The sequence below is a fragment of the Bombus affinis genome, chromosome 2, assembly GCF_024516045.1.
Source record: "Bombus affinis isolate iyBomAffi1 chromosome 2, iyBomAffi1.2, whole genome shotgun sequence".
Taxonomy (NCBI): Eukaryota; Metazoa; Arthropoda; class Insecta; order Hymenoptera; family Apidae; genus Bombus; species Bombus affinis.
This window is the reverse complement of record NC_066345.1, coordinates 14186781-14193141: the sequence shown is the minus strand read 5'-3', so window position 1 is coordinate 14193141 and position 6361 is coordinate 14186781. Positions and strand designations below refer to the sequence as shown.

The 6361-nt window shown below is 38.9% G+C and overlaps 1 long non-coding RNA gene across 4 annotated transcripts in view; it reads left to right on the top strand.

Annotated features, from left to right (window-relative positions):
* The first annotated feature begins 823 nt into the window (after positions 1-823).
* Positions 824-6361, top strand: part of LOC126925658 (uncharacterized) — a 30596-nt gene continuing 25058 nt past the window's right edge. The window contains exons 1-4 of one of the 4 annotated variants that reach the window (XR_007714049.1): positions 824-1686; positions 1779-2012; positions 2104-2408; positions 3394-4049. This is a non-coding gene — a long non-coding RNA (uncharacterized LOC126925658). Of the gene's footprint in view, positions 1687-1778; positions 2013-2103; positions 4050-4114; positions 4549-6361 lie in introns of those variants that run through there. The other 3 variants (XR_007714047.1, XR_007714048.1, XR_007714046.1) reach the window with 3 other exon arrangements.

Below are 6361 nucleotides of genomic sequence, written 5' to 3'. Positions count from 1 at the left end.
CTTCTGCTTTCTAATTTGTGGAGTTGGCGAGTATCGCCTCTGAGTGGCTCAACAGTTAAAAAATATACAAAATTATTTACAATTGTAAATAGGGTTTATAGTCACGATTGCTAAAATAGTTGAAAAATATGATTATCTCTTATACGAAGTTGTATTACCGAGTGACAATATTTATTCGGATACAGCGTGACTCCTGTTCTGTCTGGTAGAGAAAACACAAAAGTAGTTACCATTCCGTATTTCCTTTGTGCTTTGTAATCTTCAAAATATAGCAGAAAGGGTTTCCTACCCCGCGTCCTTGAACGAGAATTTCCAAATTCAATAATACTGTTCTAATTAAAGAAATATTTAAAGCTAAATTAATAAGCGATATTTACACCATTATAAATATATGTATACTACTAGAAATTTCAATTTTGTAAAATAACAAATTGTCTATACTGCTAGATTACAATTATTCTCGTGCTTGAATGAAAACTTTCAAATCCAACAAGTCTGCTCTTATTAAAGAGATATTGAAAATTATATACGTAGATCATTAACCGAAGTTCACGTTATTATAAACACATATTACTATATAAATTCCAATTTTGTAAAGTTAGTTATTTTTCTAAAAATAATTAAGTATCGATGATACAAATAAAGTATTATTGCCTGATGAATTATTAAGAAAGCTACAAATTCGTATTGTCAGATTTTAGTATCGTGCTTTCGTATTTGCAGTCGAAGCCTACGTACGTCGGTCGAGATGGTTGTCGTAGGTTAGTAATCGATAAAAACCTATTTTTCCCGTGCGTGATGCAGTGACGAAGGGTCGCGTTCGTATTGCTGTTCGTAAATGTATAATTCGTCGCCTCACACGAATAGCGTTATCAAGGAAATTGTTTTGTTGCGTATATTGTCATGGAAGATCAATAGGTTGGAAGAGAAAAAAGTGTACGGGTCGTTTACGAACGAGTTATTGAAAAGCGCGAAAAAAAAACGTGCGTATGTACATAGAAAAACCACGGAATATCCAATGGGGACGAAAAAAGCTTTACAAAATATATAAATACATACGTATGTAATATGAGAATGTTACGCGTCTGTCGTATACGGATCGTCGCGTGAAAAATGAAGCAGAAAAGTCGAAACATCGTGTCTTTTATACGTATACACAACGATGTGCCACATAACCTAACTTCGTTTCGATTACGAGGCCGATGAAACGCTGAGCGTGATTTCTTTTTTATTTTTCGTTTTTTGAAAATCCTTGTAACTCTTTTATTTGTGTGACTGGTACGGCGGTATGATGTAATTCACGCATTGCATCCATAGAAACGTGAGCGTGCGTTTCTATCGTGAGTAGCAACTGTGCGTGCACGCGTGTCCCGGACGTACCGACGCGTGAGTATGTACGCGCGGACGAAAACATGCCGTTGCCAGAAATAACCATGTATGAGTCAACTGCTGAGTCTAAATAGGAGGTTCGCTACATTTAGAGCTCGTGTCTTGATTATACATGGTCTACACCATGACAAATAACCTAGAAAATGCGTACCTATCGAAAGAGTTTGATTACGACGGCGCGAATTGACAGGATTCTGACGAATTGTCGTTTTGACGGATGAAACATTTGAGGACTGAAATGCAACGCTTGTTTCGCTGTTCATAAGTATGAAGACACGATTTAATTTAATACAAAATGTAATTAACCCTGTTAAATACAAGACTGATCAATTCTATTTGTTATTAATTTTTTAATTTTGTCACAATAAAGTTAATATTGAATTCTTAAGGTACAAGTACATACATACATACGTCCGTAAATCTACTCGTTGCAGAAGATAACGTAAATAATGATAAATTCTGAGGTAAGAGAAGCGTGTAGATCGAGATGTGAAACAAAATCCTGAGTCAAATAACAGCAAATATTATAGAGAAGTGAATAACGAATTTCAGAATTTGTTATAGAAACAATAGAGAAATACAGTAAACATTAACAAGAGGGAATGAAGCTTGTTATCACAAAGGTAAGATTTTATTATAGCATATTAATCTAAAATTTTAAAGGAGATAATAATCCTTAAAAGTTTTAAGCGTTAGGAATTACATTTTTTATAGGTGTTCTGATCTATTTGACTGTTCCGACATACGTTCGTCAAAATGGTCAAAACACCAGAACCACTGTAGCTATAACACGAAGTATGGATCGCAGGGATCTGTCATAACAATCCCGAAACTAAGAGCATAAACTCTACACTACCAGCGTGCATCTTTTCTGTTATAATTCATTCGCGTGTTGTAATCCAACGAGAAGTACGCTGTCCACCAACAGGAAAGAGTTTAGCAGAAATGTTTTATTCATCCGTTTAATCAACAATTAAGATTAAGATACATCTCGTGCCACATCAAAGGTGTAACATCAAGTAGGTGCCCTTGAAGTACTAGCGTGATTTGATTTCCATCTTTCTTTTTCGCTCGTTAAAACGTGCGGCTTCCAACGACTCTCGAGTGTTACTTGATTTTGTAAAAAAGAGATACCATAATAAATATGTACAAAGAAGTGTGAGGAAGGGATGGTAGAATAGTAAAGCGGGGTAAAAGCTATCGTTGACTGCACTTGTAATTCAAATTTTCTGTTCCGGAGCGCAAGATGCGTCAATGTTGGCGAAAAGACAGAGCGAGAGAGAAAGAGAAATAACTTAATTAACTGGTTCCGGTGTGTGCGAGAATCGTTCGTAAAATCCGTAAAGCGAGAGAAAGAAGCAGAGCGGTGAGCTTATTCAGCTCCGTAAAACTGTTTATTCATAAAAGTATTTTCATAAGCAACACCTCGCTTAGCGAAAAAAGAAGTCATTGCCGCTAAATGCGGCGTGAAAGCGACACACGGACACTAGTCTCTGATTTTTCAGGGACACGTTTGATCTCGTCACTCGGAGATTAACCTATCTCTGACGTATCTACCAGTGGTTACCAACGTGAATATAAATATATATACATAGCTAACGGTGTCGCGCGACACACGCGTAACCCTCACAAGCTGACCGGCACGTGTCGAGACAAGGCGGTTAGTTGAAAGCGTCGGATAGAAAGGCAGACAGAAAAGAGAAAGACGGGTAGAACCAGAGAATAAAGGGCCGAGGGGTGGGGTTAGAATTATACGTGCCCCGAGGAAAACTCAATTCGCGGCCACTTTGACGCACCCTCCATCTGGGTGGATCGTCGGATAGGCGCTGATACAAATCCACAAGATATATTCCTTCTTCTTCCTTCTCCTCTCTATAACCATAGTCTGTGCCCTCTCCTTTTCTCTCTCTCATCAGAGCACATAGCCGTAGTAGTTTATCCTGCTTTCTACCCCACTGGTGTACACCCGTGCACGTGCAGATACTCATTCGTACACACCGACAGGCCTCGCAGACACGTGCGTGGACCGGCAACAATTCCTAACCAAAAAGCCGGAGTCACCCTCGCCTCTTCCCCTCTTGCCCCTCGCACGGGAGTGTCTGGCTGCGACCGTCATCGGCGGGGCATCGAGATGCGGGGAAGTAAGAGGGGAAAACACCCGGCACAGTGGCGAGCGGCAAGAGAGGAGTGGGAACACAGACCGACAGTGGCACAGGGGGGAAGCTACGTACTCGTGACGTTGCGTCTAGACGCCCCCTCCACCTCAACCCGAAACGACGTCCACACAACGAGCGCCGAGCCAGCGCAGCGCCGAGGAACATCTCTCGGTTTTCTCCGCCTCTCGTGTACGTAAATTGCCGAGCACCGAACTCAGTGTTTTATTCTCGCGGCGCTAGATGTCGCTCCTGTTGACTGAATTAACTAGCGCGACCGCGGATTTTCAAAGTGCGCGGGTTTTTCTGTATTCGTACGGTTTACCTGCGTTACGCACAAGCAATACCGTTTCAGCTTATTTGAATTTCTTTACATTTTTGTAGTGAATCTTGGTTTGAGAAAGTGACAGTGTCCGGTGTATTCTGTGGTGGCTACGTTGATGATTATTTTGGAAGAACGATGACGACTTTTCGTTTTGGAATGCGAGACTCCGTGTAAGACGACTGGTAAGGTTAAAATTTTTATCTCAGTTGCATCGTTGCATATATTAGTACTGGATGTTTTATCGTAGATGCAACGTTTAACGATATCGATGACAGATTAATTTTATTATTCTTATCGCGTTTTATCGCGATTCATGATTCATCCGAGCAAACGGTGCATACAAGCGTTTTATCAGGGATCATGGCTCGTGAGTCAGGAAAGGTTAGGCGGGATTTAAGAGCGGCGTATCCTTAAGTTTACGTTCTTACGCATGCGTTTAAATTAGGAATGGCATTTAAGGCCATTCGTGAACTTTATTATCGTTTAATCGCAACGGTATACACACATACGCGCTTTTAATCGCGTACACGCGTATATAAGCATTAAACACGCATACGCGCATGGACGTGCAAAGACACGAGAGAGTAGATGTGCATCGTTGAATTTTTATGGACTGAGGGGAGCGATGCGAGACAGACGTTTCATGGCCTTGAAGATCCGCGGCCAGCGATAGGGGCATAGTTCTTTTGTGAAAAATAATTTTAGTCGTGAACCGTCGTTTCCACCGGCAAACGTGCAAGCTAATTAATTTTCTACGGATCGTATACCGTGTTTGACGCTGGAAACCAAGGACCGGATTTCTAAATCCACCTTTAGAACCATAACATCGAATTTCACCATGGGAATTTCAGAAGACGGCCTATTGAAAGACTATAGAATTCATTTTAGGGTATTTGGAGAAGCGGTTAAAAGCAGATAACTTATGGGTAATTGTTATTTGTCTGAATTGAAAACCTTTGAAATGAAACTGATAACTTGCTTTAAGGTGTCTTAGGTCGAAATGATTAAATCGAGCGGGGCTCTTTTGCACAATAATTTTTAATCTACATATATATAATATTAGCGAATTGGCAATAAAAATAATAAAAATTGTCACATGATCGTTAACCCGTAACTCTTAATGATCATTCATGAAAGGTATTGAGCTACAAATGTAGAAGTATGAAGTTAAGTTAGTTCATAAACGTAAGACACTGTTCAAAGCGTCATTTTTACAATCTACATACATACTATATCGATTTTTCTCATCACTCATGGAAGAATATATGGCCATAGCTAAAAAAAAGTAAGTACGGTATGCACTCTGCGCATGAGAACATCTATCACTCAAAAAATATGATCAGAGAGAAAAATATCTCTCACTAAATTGTGTTATATCGCGTTCCACCACCACCACTTATGAAAGAGTTATAGCTCATCTCAGACTACCCTGTATAATATACAACGAGGAATAAGATTATTATTTATTAAGTATAGGTAATATAGATAATTAAACAGGGTAATATACGAGGTGTTCCAAATAGATTGGTCAACAATTTTCCTATAGGTTGTGTATATTGAAACAAGAAAGAAAATTTATGTAGGTGTTACATATATCTTAAAATTCATCTGTATAGAAATATAATTTATTTTGTCATTGGCATATTTTCAACAAATATCATTCTATGAATTTATATGATATACATATATGTACAGATATAACATTATAATAATATAATCAGGTTTTTTAAGCGAGGCAATCTATGACAATGGAAACAATTCGACTATTTTATTACGAATCTATTCTCTTTAGTTTTAATATCAGTTTATCGACCCAAATATTACATATTTACTTATCAAATCTTTTTTCCATTGACGTATAAAATATTTACTCAAATTTTGATTTGAATTACTCTGTATAACATCAAGAAACTATAATAGGGCTGAAATTCATTCTTCACGCCTATAAAATTTGTCATAGTTTGATATCCTCGAATCGTTGATATTTCCTAATAAAAAATATATATATTGTACCTTATTACATCCTTACGGTACGAATCGAAAGTATAGACATAACACGTGTGCAACGAAATCAAAAGAAAAAGCGAGCCGCCGACTACCGTGAAAATTATTCAACCCGTTGAATGGCGCACGTCGGTTCCTGCATTCCTTCGTTCACGTGTACGGCGCGGCGAAGGCGGCCGCGCAAATAAAGCGTCGACTCGCCTTCTGTCGGCGACAATGGCAATAACAATTGAATCCGCGGCGAGTGGTAACTGCACGTGTTTATGACGATCTCGGCTTACGCTCGTAAAGAGTGGTTAGCCTCTAAAGGCTGAGGCATCCGACCGACCTTCTCGTACGTTTTGTTTTAATAAATAAAACGAAGCCGATTGTGTTCACTTCTTCGGCTCTTTCCCTCTAATCCTATTTCTCGCACGTGTTCCCAATTTCTTTCTCTTATTTGTTTCTTCCCCAATTTTTCTCTCCTTTCTCGAATTTTCTTCGTCTCTTT